The sequence below is a fragment of the Erithacus rubecula genome, assembly GCF_903797595.1.
Source record: "Erithacus rubecula genome assembly, chromosome: 8".
NCBI classification, from domain to species: Eukaryota; Metazoa; Chordata; class Aves; order Passeriformes; family Muscicapidae; genus Erithacus; species Erithacus rubecula.
Window position 1 is genome coordinate 24,957,337 of NC_136659.1, and position 15,324 is coordinate 24,972,660.

Sequence of the window (15,324 nt, forward strand, 5' to 3'; positions counted from 1 at the left end):
CACCTCTGATGTTGAAAAGTTATTTGCTTTATTTTCCACTGAGATTATTTGAAACATGATCAGGGTTTCAAAAGGCTACAGCAGTCATTGAGGTAACTAATTAGCATTCTCCTCCCCATGGAAATTACCTGTGTGCACTCTTTGCAGCAGTGATACTGTATTTGAAATCAAATACATTTCTCAGAATAAGATATAAGAAAAAACTTCAGGAACACCTGATTTTGAATTACAAAAACACAGGATTACTGGAAATGCAAAACTTTCACCACACAGACACTGTTCTGGCATTTTAAATGCAACTTATTCTTAATCAAATGTTCTGCATCACTTGAAATATTTAAGCTGTGATGTAAGGGTATCACTTTGAATTATATATCTTTTCTAAATATACATGATCATGTATTTCAACTTTATTTTAGAATATTTAATTTTAAAACTTTTTAAAGTTTAAAAAAAACATAAAGGAGAAGCCTCTGTTAAATTATGACTAATTATAGTTAACAGAATTGATAATGAGTGTCAACAGTCCTGCAGTGGCTGGTCTATTTTGCTCTCAAAATAATTTTGAGGGCAACTATCCCTGCCCTATCTAAGCAAAAAGAGAAGTGATCAAAAGGAAGAGCTTTTTTCTGTTTGTTTGATTTCCTCAGCAAATAGCAAATTCACCAAGCAGATTTACATTGAATAAAAACCTGTGACCACTTGAGTCCATTTCAGCGGGTGTAGGAAAACAAGAGTGGCAATGCAGAAGATACAGGAGATTAGTGGTGACATTTCCAAAATTAAATATATGAACTTTTCATTCTAAACCGTTCAGCTTTGTTTTGATATCTAATTCTGCTTTTTAAAGGTTAATTCTTCTTGAATGGATGCTTAACATTCTTTGTTGTTCCTCTTTGTTTATTTATCAGCTGTTCTAAAACTAAAAAAAAGAAACAAAAAAAAAAAAGGAAGAAAAAAATAAAAGCAGAAATAATTATTTTACTTTCTCCAAATTAAATACACATTCTTGTTACAAGTTGAAATGGCATCTTTTGGTTCATTTTCAGTAAACAATGCAGACAATTCTGTAATTTTCACATATCTCTTTGGATACTGCTGTACTTTGTCCCAGACTCTGCAGTGGAATTCAGCCCACACCAGGGACACAAGCTCTTTGATATTACTGGTGGTTCTTTGGTGCAAGAAAAGAGGATTGATCCAGCTTTAACTCCACCTTTCTGCTGAAGAACAGCACAGATCTTTAGAAGCTGTGGAACACATACACCCTTATGTATTTTTGTGAAGGATGTTTGTTTCTTTTCTTCTGAAAAGATAAGATTTTAAATGCTCTGGTTCGTTTATTCTAATGTCTTATAAGCAGCACCAGTTCCTTGCAGACAATTTAAAATTCTTTCACACTCCAAAAATACCATAGACAGTAGCAAGTTAGATAAGTCATTCTTAGAGTTATTAGTTGATAATGATGATAGCTTCAGTTCATCTGAAAAATTATTGCTCATAAAATTACTGTATCATAAGAAAACTGCACCTTTTACTGATTTGTTTATCCTTGCAACACTTTCAGTTTGGATAACACTCTTTTTTTATTAATATTGTTATTATTTATTTCCCCCCATCAGTTCCATAAGATATCTCATAAAATATATCTTACACTTGCCAGCATTAAGGAAATTACTAACTTCCAATATAGCTGAAGTTGAATCTCTCCAGGAAGGAGAGAGAGCAAAACAGTCCAATTTTGATGTGTTTGAGTATTTCTCATAGCCCAAGTGATTAATAAAATTTTAAAAACCCAGTCATCATCATGCAGCAGAGGTCTGGATTCCTAACCCTCCTCAGATCTTTTTTCCCCACAGCAAAAGACAGGCTCTCCTTTCCTCCTCATTTCACTGTGGTGAGAAGGTGGAATCCCCAGCTCTTGCACATGCAGAACAGTTCTTGTGTCGGGTCACAGCACCCCAGGGACAGAGATTGGACACCTATGTTCTCTCTTGTCAAGGGAACAGCAGTGATGAACCCCAACATTTAGTAGCTGGAAGAAAATATTAGAATTGCATGATTTTTCAGAACCAAAATGAGCACATTGCAAATCCTTAGATTTTAATTGTGCTCACCGTGTGCAAAAAAACATTTTATGTTCAGTTACAGGAGTATAGTAGATATTTATTTCTGAAAAAAAAAAAAAATCTTGGGTAAATTCCCAGAGAATGCCTTCTTGGTCTGTTTAAGAACCAGCTCTCTTTTTCCCACTGCTCTCCAGGACTAGCTTGTGTAATAACTACACAACTGTAATAACTTGTAATAGTTTGTTACCACATTAACACTGCCAAGAAGCAATGCCTCCTTTGCACTACCGGCTGTTTTTGCACTTCTCAGGAGAGGGAAATGTCTCTTTGAAGTTCACCACTGCCCCAAGCATGAAAGGTTTAGGCATATTCACAAGATCTTGTCACTTAGCCATGTACCCCAGCTCAGCTGAGCTATCACGAACGATCAAATGAGTACTCTTAAGATCTTTTATTGATTTTCAAGCTAACTCATTTTACCTTAGATTTGTGGCAGGCTTAAGCATGCTCATCCACTCAGTTATGGCCAGTTAGTCCATCTGAGCCATCATCCTGTGTGTGCCTACACCCATTTAGCCTGAAAGGCTTGTCATCACTCATGCTGTACCTCCACATGGGAGACTGGGCTGTAATGGTCTGCTTTGCCCTTGATATAGCTCAGCCCAGAAATGCAAGACATAAACTACATTTAGGGACATGGATCAATATGCATTACTGTATGGCCCATCTTGGTCCCTGATGAGGTAAAAGGCTCAGCATGGTCAGGCAGCTGTAAATTCTCTGACGTTGTATCTGCAATAACAAGAGTACTGCAGTGAGAAGTTGAGGGCTGGACATCTGCTGGGATGCTCTATCACTTTTCTCACAGATATCACAGAGAAATTACCTTGTCCCTGCTCTGGGGACTCTCTTCATAAGTGCCAATTTAAAAAAATCACTTGCAACCTGCTCAAAAACTGTCATAAGGGCAACACTGAAACGGGGAGATCCTTGCAAACTGAGCTCTGCCAAGTAAGCTGCAGGGACTTCACTTGCTTTGCAGTTTGTCTTTTCTATTGCTCTCCAGACTTTCTGTATCCTAGTTGTTTCAGGGTTGAACTTATTTTACTGGGCAGAAACTAGTACAGTCTTGCTGGGACTCTTTTGGTACAAGAGGTGTTCAAATAAATACCATCACATAATAACAAATAGTTTCAATTAAGTGAAAGCAGGAGCTGTGTGGCTGTGCAGAGTTACAGAAGCTTCCAAGGACAGAGTGCTATTAAAGTCCTTTTGTTACTGTTTCTAAGGCAGATCTCCTTTGCAAACAAGCCAGGAACCCCTCAGGTCTTCCAATATGCAGAAATTAACGTATCTGTAACACCTGCCATCTTTCATCTGTATCATTAAGTTGGTTGCATGAAAATATCACTTTTTAGTGGTGATTAAACTATTTATTGGGGACTGCAATAACCACTTGGAGAAAGCCAGCTAGATTTCCACAGATAGAAGTGGCTAGTAGAAGTAAGCATAAGTAGATTATGAAAAGAAATCTAAAATTGCCAAGTCCTCAGCGACTGCATTCAAATTCACAGTTTAAAGGAAAATTGCACTGTTTCAATGCCTGGTAATCAACAAGATTATATGGTAAGAGTCGTTCCACATAAACTGTGAAATATGTTTGGAAATAATCTCCTTCCCTTCCACCTGATGCTGCATATTCAACATACTTGACAGCTTTAGCTAATTTATTACCAAAGAGAAAGTCTGTTAAAGAGGAGAAAGCTGAAGCAAACTTGGATGACCCCAGTTGCTGAAGGGCATGAAGGAAACCTTGATTCTGGCAATCATCAAAGGCAAGAGATGTCATTATGTCCTTTGTAGAGACCATATAATTAACAATGTTCATACACTGAATAACCAAGTACAGAACTTAAGCTAATACAAACAGGACAGATTCCCCCATCTCAAAAAAACCCTAATATTTTCCCTATATTTTTTCCTAAACGTACGAGCACACACTTGATTTAGTGCTTTACATTTCATGTGATCACAGCCATATGACAGTCAATATCCCTGCACCTAAAACCTATGTTTGTTGTGTATTTTGTCTCCTCTTTTTGGTTCTTCTACCTGTTCTGCAACTTCACAGACCCCATCCATGGTCACAATTCACTCTGTCTCACCTTTGTGTTTGCACAGAGTTCTGTGCCCCAAAAGCTACATCATTGACCTCCAGGTCCTGGGGCTGAAGCAGGGGTGGATCTTTACCACTGTGATGCACAGAGCAGCTGAATGGACCAACCTGTGATGCCAGTGAGAAGCAGCACAAGGTGCAGGAGTTTGGTTGCTGTGGCAGCTCCCTTTCTATTTCTCAGGGAATTGGAGTCCTGTCTCCAAAACCACCCCAGGGTGCCAAGTGGAGATACTATTAGAGGTTTATGTCCGTATGGACAACAACTGAACACTGATTATTAATAAATGCATGAAAGCTCACACCTGAAATCAAACTAAAATGGAAAATTCATTCTTTGCACAGTGATACCTTGGTCCCTTAATTCTGGAGTGTTTATTACCTTCCCATTGCTTTTCACCTCTTCCCCACCTCTGTTAAACCATAACATTGCTCCTAACTCCTCTTTCTTCCTTACCATCATAAATGAGTCTCATCACTTCTCTTTGAGTCATTTTGGTTTCATGCTTTGTGTCTCTTGCTCAGAGAGCTGCATATCTTACCTGCTGCTGCTCACATGATGGTGCTTGAGAACAGTGTTGCCTGCTCTTCACTTCTTCCTCCTTCTCTCAGATCTTTTCAGAAAATCGCCTCTTCATATTCTCCCCAACTCTTCTTTCCTCCAGCAAATATATTATTACAATTATATGTATTATTGATAAGGAACTATATAAGTGTGTACAGCTCTCTAACATAGCTGAGAGGCACTGCTGGGTGAATAAGAAGCTGAGAAGATGCTCAAACACAATAAAGAATCCACTGCAGTGGACAGAGCAAGATAGTGCTACACAAAGAGATTTGACACTGGAGAACAACAGGCTGCAGCTTTACCAGTTTGTTACTATGATATAGATTGAAACAGTAAAATCTAAATTTAGGAAAACATTTACCCTGTTTTCCTGCTGATCAATAGGATAATTATGTTAGTCCTAATTTTCCAGAAATCCTATGATGCTTTTTGCCTGCAGGTGATTGACATTTTGCTAACTCATTGTTATTTCCTTCTCCAGCTTCTTGTGTCATAGTACATGACATTTAGAACATCTTGGTGAGACATGTGAGGCTGGTTTTCAGCCACTTTGTTATGTTTGAACTCCCAGCCTTGTATAAATTTCTCTCTTCATGATTAAATAAGTACCTCTTATGAGAGAAAAATTAACTAAGCTAGATATAATTGTGTTTCTTCACGTGGTTATTCAGTTAAAATACTGTTTCTCCTCATGTAAACTTGGAAGGAAATACATTCCAGGAAGAATTCTGACTTAGCTGAAATTATTATAAACTAGGCAGTTATAATGGGTCTAATTTTGTGGTTTAATTATTAGATTATACAGGAGAATACAAAGTGGGAATTTTGTTAGATGAAGGTGGTGTCATCTGTCTTTTTGATGAAAACTGTAGGCTTTAAAAGCATTTTTGTTTTTCTGATATATATAATTTTTCAAGGCTGGACAACTACTAAACCCACTAATTATATGCAACAATAATCACAGCTACCCAGACATTACTTGTATATAAGAATAATAAAACTCCTAAACACGCCATGAGGTCACTAATAAGGACATCAGACTTCTTACCTTGAAGGCAGGAGATCCAAACATCCAGAGCATGATTCTGCCCTTTGCTGTACCTCTCATACTTCCCCACCTTACCAGAGGAGCTGCTGCAGGACTGTGCATGGTCAATGGTGCTAACATTTGCTAACATTTGCTAACAAGCATTCCTGAATAAAAGCTGCCTCTGGACCAGACTCACTGCCTGTGCTGGTACTTCCCTTCCTGCAGGCACCCATAGTCAGTTTAGCAGTGCTTTTAGAAGCTGATGGAGGGTCAGAAATGTCCCATAAACATGTGACATGACAATTCAGAGGGTATTTTGGAGTGATGCATATCAACATTCCTTTTATGTCACAAGTGGATGTTTTTGTTTTGCTTTTTTTTATTTTTGTGTAACTCGACTGCTTAGTGAATAAACAGCTCTTCCTTTGAGGTTTGTTTTTTCCTTAATGCCATTCTATTGTTTAGAAATCTTTAGCCATTCATTTTGCTGTCCTAGAGAATGCATTTTTATCCTCATGTTTCATTCAGGTTTTAGTAATTTAAAACTTATAAGGATTTTGGGGTAGCCTGAATGTAGTCATTTTAAATCTTGTCACCTTTCTCCAATTCTTGCCATTCTGAACTTCAGCTGTAGACTTTTTATAGGATTGCTGTATTCTCACAGCAATTATTGTGATATTGTGAGATGCTGAGGAGCTCTAGAAAAGCTGAAAACTTTGCTTTTAATAATGCCCTTCTTTCTAATGAATAAAATTCTAAACTGACTGGATATATGTGACTCTGTGTCCACTAATGAAATATGAATGTATGTACATATTAATTTTATGGGTCTTGCTTGAAAAGAGACCAGTCTTCTGCTGACTCGGAGTGGATTTTCATTCAAGCAGCACAAATGAGGTCAAAGACAATCTCTTCTTAATTAAAGGGAGCACATAATATTGATTTAATAAAAATTTAACATTACCTAATGACATCTAGATATTATGTTCACAGCAGAAAGACTGACATTTTATTGTAATCAATATGTATTTTATTAAAATCAATGTGCTACACGAACTATTCTACAGAGCCTTAATAATATCTAGTCTGCCACTGCAGAAAAGGAGAGTTTGTCATCTGGAGGTAAGGTTGCTTGACCAAAGAATTCCTACATGTACAATACACAAGTTTTGATTTTTCTTAGAGGCCAGTGAAGGTGATCATTATCATTAGAAGTGGAAGGTGTTTAAACCCAATTAATTTCAGTAGCCAAGAGGAATAATCACATGGAGAGAACCAAAATAACACCATGGCCAGTATTTGCCCAACAACTTTAATTTCATCCCTGCTCAAACCTGGTTTCCATCCAGGACAGTCCTCAGTCCTTGTGTAAGTCCCCTCTGGCAGGCTGCCCCAAAACATGACAAAGAGCTGCATCTTTTACAGGACTCATCTTCCACTGGTCACAGTCTAGTCCATTCTAACATTGATGCTTTCCTTACCTATCCCCTAAATTACCTCAGGATTTTGGTAAAAATATATGCTATTCTCCTTCACTCCTTTATTGCTTTCTTAAACCTATCTCATAATTTCTTTAAAGAGTATTTCTTATCCTAAAAGCTAATGGGCAAATGACCCAAATATGCTTTGTTGATTAATTGTATTTATTTTTGTTCGGTTATATTCAGAGAGGAAAAGGAGTGAAAGTTTGCAATCTTGTTAACCAGTGCTAGAACTGTCTTCTTTCAGCCTTCTCATTCAGTTCTCTTCTTCATCCAGTACAGAGCATCAAGAGAGAAGCAAAGTGCTCCAACATTGAGAGATCCCTTATTTTATACACATTGTGAGTACAGGAGTACCAATCTCTTTCATCTGGTTCTACAGAGTAAGGCAAAGATTGCTTCAATTTCTTCCATTGTGTTTCAGCACAGTATTGACAGAATTGGTGGCATGAGACAGGGACCATCACCCACTGTTCCTTGCCTACCATATCTGCAGAGAAGCTTTTAAGGAGGGGAAGAAAGAGTTGAGATGTTGCAGGGGGAAATCACACAGTTACACAGTTGGGGATGGTTGGGGATTCTCTGTTCACTCAAGACAAGGCTTGAATGAACAGAGAATAATTCAGCATACATTGTTCACAGAGTCACAAAATTCAGTGTTTGACTCTCTGGCTGAGGTTTTCATTCTGCTTCTTTCAAATGGATTTTGTTTGATCATTTGGGTGTGCACAAAGGAAAGAGGGGATGAAACCTGCTATCATCAGGAGAGTTCTGCAGAAAAGCTCTTTTCACAGCTCTGGGTGAATCTATGGACACCACTTGGTTTACAAGCTCTACTCCCAGATTTAAAAGAGTTTATATTTATCAGCTCATGATTCACATAAAAGGCTTACTTCTAATTACTCAACAGAGAAATAAACACTGCTTGTGCCTGCCATGATCACAAAACTCAGTGTGAATTGATTTGAGTCTGCTTATCTCCACCAAAGAGAATTAAATAATACAGAATGTTCTGAATAGGGCTATACAAAATGCTGAGGTGGAAGCATCAGTGCAAATTAAGGAACAGCTGAAAGGTGTTTCCAATTTCAACTAATATTTACGACCAAAAAAAGTCAAGATAAAATAACCCCAGTGGTAAATTGTAGCTAGAATTGCATCCCAGATCACCTATCAAAAAAACCAAAACCAAAATCAAAACCAAAAACAAAAACAAAAGCTAACCAACATTGCTCTGAGTCTGTAGCCTGCCCATCCATATACATTTTATTCTTTGTTAACCCATAATCTTTCAAATTTTGAAAAGATCAGGAAAAATCAGGATTGAACCTGGGACCTAAGATTACATCCATTTAAGGTTTCCACTGCTATACACTGTTATGTGTACTTAAAATATCCACTGGTATATGAGTCTTGTAAAGAACCTATTTACTCTTTAGAATAAATATTCTGATTTTGGTCTTTTAACTGAAATCCTATCATGCATATCTAGGTTTCTAAACAAGTACTTTTCATCCACTCTAAAGCAAAAGAAGGGAAAACAAGTTTAGGCAAAACAAAAACAGAACACAGAAAAAAAAAAAAAAAAAGTTTAATCAGTATAAATTTGCTTTCCAGAAGGAATGTCAAAAGACGTAGCCAAAAGTCTATTATGCAAGACATTGAAAATGAGTAGCATGGGAAAGCCTTTAACCTAATTATGGTTTTCTTATTATTTTATTGGCACTATCAGATTTTCATGGCTGAGCCAGCACAACTGCTGTAGCCTTCCTTGCAGTCATTACTCAATGTTATCTTTTATTTATACCAAATTATAAATGTGTTTGTGGCACTTTGCAAACAAGCAAGGGATGCAGCCTGTGCTTCTTGGCTAAATTTTATCAGGGCTATTTTGTGTACACAGATTAGATGGCACTTTCTTCAAGGTCTGCTGAGGTCTCAGGCCCACACAGCCAGTCATAAATTGGTGCTCATGAGACACAATGAATTGCTCTTCTTCTATTGCCAAACGTTATCTGGAAGCACATCTAATCACTGAGGAGCTGCTCAGCTTGCCAAAGTTCGGTTTTGTAAGAGTGTGAGGCAGCTCTTTGTGCATCTCATAGTGAGAGAGAAGCTGAGGCAGCTCTTTGTGCTTTTCATACACAGAGTGAAGCTGCTCTGGCCCACTGACCCTCGTTTTTCTAGGCTGGAGTAGCTGGTCAGCAGCAGGAAAGATGCAGTGCTGTCTCCAAGATCCTGACCATCATCAGGCCCAACCCAACTCTCTCCTCCAGGTCAGTGGCTAGAGAATCCCTCCATGTAAACTCAAACAGCTTCAACTGGAGTGATTAAAAGTACCTCCATGAACCCTCAGATTTAAGGTACATATTCTAGGAGAGGTCATATCATCGATAGCTGAGCTCAACTTGTGCATCCAGCACCATCCAGGATTTCAGAGCAAGCTAAAGCAGGGATGGTAAAGGATGGTAAGAGACATTGTATGTGATGGGATATGATTTACTGAACTCAGCATTTATGGCTGGTTTGCTTAGCAACACACCCCTGGAGGGCTCCATATATTACCTTTTATAAAAACACTGGGTTTACTGCACACCCAGAAACCAAGGATTTATGGCAGAGTATGTCAAATGATAGAAACAAAAAATAAAGCATATTTTTAATGTGGTTCTGGGAAACAAAAAGGGTAAATTTAGTATAACATGAACACAACACTTTGTACATTACAGGCAACGTGTTTCTGAAAAGAAAAAAAAAAAAGGTGCAAATCACTTTAGGTTAAAGTTACTTAAGCAATCTTAGGTGACACATAGGTGTCTCATTTTCACTGGCCTTTTCATATTTCTCTACAATCATTGGAGGGAACGAAAGATTGCTCCATGCCTGTGTGAGAAATTTTTCTCTGTTTAGGGTGGAATTGCTTTCTAGAGATTGAGTAATATCTCCATGCTGATAAGAAAGAAGAACTGGGCGATTGACTTGAACTGGATTTCTAATTTCCCATAGCTGGATCATATGTAATGTGGGTTTTGGAGAATGAGGCTCTGCATAATTAATGATACATAAAAGAAAAATGTCTCGTAAAACTCAGACATGCTTGTTAAAAATTAGAAAAAAAATTATTCCTAGCAAGCATAAAGGAGTGGGGGAAAATATGAATAAACTATCCATTAACTAACCAAAATCTTTGAAATACCTTTAATCATATTGCAAAGTCCAGTCATTTCAACAGAGAAGGAATTTTTGGAGTCCTATTTTTGTGACTTTTGACTGAATATTCCAATGGATGACAGGCACAATGTTTTTTTGGTTTAAGTCCAACCACACTGTGATCTTAAAGAAGAAAGTGATTATTGCTTTAAGATCCAGGCCCTGACTAATTAAAAGAGTTAAACATATCCTTATGTTTCAGATCAGTATGATCAGGCACATTGAACTTTTCCTTAAGTAATGACTTTTTTGTATGAGTGTACCAAAATGTGGCCCTGTTACTTTTCACCCTAATTCTTCATATGAGAGAAAAAGAAGTAAAAGAAACCAAAGTTTAACCTAAAACTTAACATTTCTAGTATGGTATATTATTTTTTTGGGGGAAGTAGGGGGGATTAATTTCAGCATATTTACTTGTGAGTAACCTTAATTTCAAATTATAATTAGGTCAAATCACCACTTCTTCTGTTGCACATATATAGCCTGGCAAGCCCAAATGAAAAGCTAAACTGAGTGTTTCAACTGGAAAAAATGTCTTGCATTAAAAAAATATTCCTTCCTATATTTTTTATATGAATGCTGAATAAACAATTTCTGATAATATAAGGTAATTAATTGCAAACTTGTGAAACTCCAATTATTATTTGATACTCAGATATTTATTTCAGTCCCTGTAAGAATCCTGCAGTATCAGCTCTGAATAATTGCACTTTCTGGGAGGCTTCCATGCCAGCCCCATTTAAAAGCTCATTCTTTAATAACAGCACTGCTGAAATGCCATGAGGATACAAGCACATCTCGTAGACATTCAATAACTGTCAGATGAATGAAAGCAAAAAAAGCATTGACTTATATTTAATGAATGTGATACTGGCAAAGGTATACTATTTTCAACATTCAAGTATGCTGTGCAGTCTATTTAGTTTAATAAAACAATAAATTATTAGAATTAAAACATAGAAATTTGATATTAAACTCTATTTCTCATAATTAGGGAACAACTTTTGTGCTATGTGCTGTGTTTTCTCAATTACTTCAGCCCCCTAGAAATCAGCAGTGTTGCTCACTATTGCTTGGAAGGGTTATAATGTATTTACTCCTCTCTCTGACAGCTGTTTTCCCCACAACTCCACTTTGTCTTCTGCCACATGGGTAACTTTGGATCAAAATATACCATGGCAGCAATCATATAAAAAACGGGTTTAAATTAATAACTTTCCCATTTTGATTCCCATGTGCCATCATCAGTGAAAAGAAGGGGGGAAGGGTGAGATGGGCCCATCCTGTTTGGCAGTGGTTCTAAGAAATGTTATCCCAGATAACTGTGCAAGAATGACAGACATACAGTGCACAAGAGAGAGCTTCTGTGGTGAAACCACTGCTTAGAAAACACTGTACTTCCCAAAGGCTGTAGATGTTTTCAGTGTATGGCAATTGAATATTTCACTAACCTTCCCATATTTCTATTTTTAAAGTATTTAAAATCTGACATGTGAGGAAAGCTTTACCACCCAAATATTTAGCACTTGTTCAGATAGTATGACATGGATTATGACCATGTATGATTAATGCAGGGGACACAGAGCATGGGAAACAGCAAGGCAACATTTTTTCATTAAGTTCAAACCCCATCTCTACCAGATATTTTTGTAATATTTCTCCTATTTCACATTTTTCCTTGTAATGTTCTGTAAACGAGCTAAAAATCTACTCTCCTTTTTTTCTCTCAGCTCTGCTGGTGAATGAAGGACTGTGAATGTGATGCTCAATGAGAAGACAAACACTTGCCTTTTCCTCCTTCCCGAGTGTGGGGTGGGCTGAATGCCATGGGCTAATGTGGGATAATGAAAAGAGTGTGTCCCTTGTGGCTGCCACCACACTGAGTAAAGCTGGCACAGTGCTGGTGATGAGCCTGCTGTGACAGCATGTCACAGTCACTGCTGCACTCAACACTGTCCTGCCTCTCTTCTGGTTTGGCTGGAAATCCTGCCTGGGACATAACAGAAAAATGGAGGGTTCTGCCCAGAGTTTATTGAAATTGAGGAATCTGAAAAACTGGCATTTTAAGGGGAGGTCTAGGACAAATGTAAGTGAGAACAGCAGAATAAAATAGCAAGTTTCCACTGCTTAAAATGCATGAGCTATTCACCTGTGTCACTGCAGGGGCTTTTGAGATGCAAACGGAAAGTTCTGATTTTCTCCTGCAGCAGACAATAGTCCACCTGCATAATACATGCTACTTAAAGTCATTACACAACCTGGGGTGTGCAGTAAATAAGTAATAAAAAAATCTTGCACTGCTTTTTGCCTTATAACTGCCTGCAATATAATTTATCCCTCAAGCAAAATGAAACAATCACCAACAAATCTACTCAGCTACTATGAATAATTGAAATGACCACAAAGTCTGTAGTTCAGACCCATCCTAACATTTTCAGAGAGGAAAGTAAAAAGTTTTAAGTGCCTGCATTGTCATTGTATAAAATCAATGAAATTTGCTGTTCCATTTCTATACATAAGTGATTTAGAAACTTATTTCCAGTGGCTTGCATTATGGGAAGGGTTTTTTGGTTTTTTTGACAAGGTGTTATTCCACAGCCTTTAATATTATTGTAAAGACAGTCTCTAAAAGGCTCAGAACAGGAGCAATAAAATTAGTAAATTCAGGTCAAAGAGAGAATAATCCCTGCTCACCAGGTTCATACACTAAATATGACTTGATGGCCTCATCCTTGATTAGCAGGACCATTTATCAAAACATTTCTCCTCTTAAGAATCCAAAGAGACTCCTTCAAAAAGCCATTTGGATGTACTTCAAACAGAATCACTGCTGAGAGATGCTTCCAACAAGTGGAGAATTATCACATGTTACAAAAGGTAATTAACATAACTTTTATGCTGTATTTGTTTTGATTTGAAGGGAAACCCACTTCATGTAGTAAACTTTGTTTTATTTTATAGTACTTATTGCTTGTGTAATCTGTTCTACTATTAGCTAGATTTTATGAGCGTTATAACAAGCACATTATATTAATCATAGTTAATAAAGTCTATCTCCTCCCTGCTGTCACATCACCAGTTTTTGCTCTGGTACAGCAAAGGGTGAAAATATGAGAGAGATAAAATCAGTGTCCCATTTCTTTAGATGTGAATAACATGTGAGTGTTGGCTGGCCAGCTCTGAGGTCTGTCCTTGACTAAAAGAAGGATGTTCTGCCCAGCTGTGGACAGGTGTGGCCATTGTGCCAATGCCAGGGCTGGCCAGGTGCTCTAATGTCCAGCTGTGGAAAGCGTGTCAGCCAGCAGAGCAGCTGGGACCAGCATTGCAGGGTCTGCTTGCAACAGAGGTGAAATCCCCAATGCAAGGACCTGGTGAGCTTCAGGACCTTTCTTTTCCCTGTTTTCTCTGAGGTGTGTGGTGCATGTCCAGTGAATACACAAATGGGACTTGTAGAGACAAGATGGTTAGTCAGCCAAGGTCTACCATGCACCTAGTTTGGTGTTTTGTTTTTTGTGGATGGAGGAGATAGCCAGGGTTATAAGGCTGGCACATTTTCAGTGTCTGGGAGCAGCTTTCTGCAGGAAGAATTATTTCCTAACTATTTGAGACTAGCTTCTTATCTCTTCTGCTGTCTGAGTGGTGCAACAGGCTGTGTGCCAATAAGCAATGCAGCCATATGGTTTGCCTTTCCATGGAAATGTCAGCCAGGAAGACTTTGAGGACACTCATGCCTATTGCCTAAGCACTCATCATGTCTGTGGTGATAGGAAAGGACAAATGTCACTGTCTGCATGCTTGTCCCCAGGCATGACCAAGCTGGCCATCAGGACTGCAGTGCCCTGTCTGACTCTGAACTGGAAGTATTCTTGACACCTGTACAGCAGCTCTGCACTGCCTTGGCTGATGCACAGGATAAAAAAATCATAAAAGCCTTAGTCAAGAAATAAGCAGGCCTTCCTTATAGTCCTGAGAGATCCTGAGCTTTGGGATCCCAACATGATAACATGAAATGCAGAAGTTAGTTTCTCCCCACTTTGGGGAAGAATGTGTCTTCTTATTGAATGAGCACCCAGAGCAACAGGAGCCTGTGCAGGGTTATAACAAGAGCACATAATTTCCTTATTCTGCTCTGTCCCAGGAGTAATCTATGCCCAAAGGGTGAGGAAGCAGAGTTGTTCATCATCAGATAAGTTTTGTACTTTAATGAAGGTAAAAAACATTTCAAGCTCTTTCAACCAAAGGTCCCGACTCCTGACCCTTTTGTAATTCCAATTCCCATCTATGTTCTCACAGTGGTTGGGATCCTGCAAGGCAGGATCCATTCAAGGAGGCAATGTGGGTGCACAAGTGTACTTACTTCAATGACTAGGAACACTTTCTGCATACCAAAGAGACCCTAAAACAGGAAAGCTTTCATTGCCAGAAGTTAAAGTGCCTTTAATATTTATTATACTGTTAATATGCCTCTTCAGAAAATCCTTTGAGGGAAATAACAAAGATCAATAGAGGTCTGATGAATCCTAAATGGAGAAACTAAAAGAAGTATTTATATTTCTGTCTATGTATCTCCTAGAGATGACAGCAAATCTGCAGGCATATTATAGCAACGGCCAAGGGTATTCTGTGGCATTAAGGAAAGGGGAAGGCACTTTCAAACAAAAGAACAAAGACTGTGCCCTACTAAAATGTTAATTAACATGCAAAACATCAAACCACACATCTGCCCTTCCAGAAACAATGTGCTGATGGAAATAAAGAATAAAATACTTGTTTATTTATCAAAATGCTGTGCA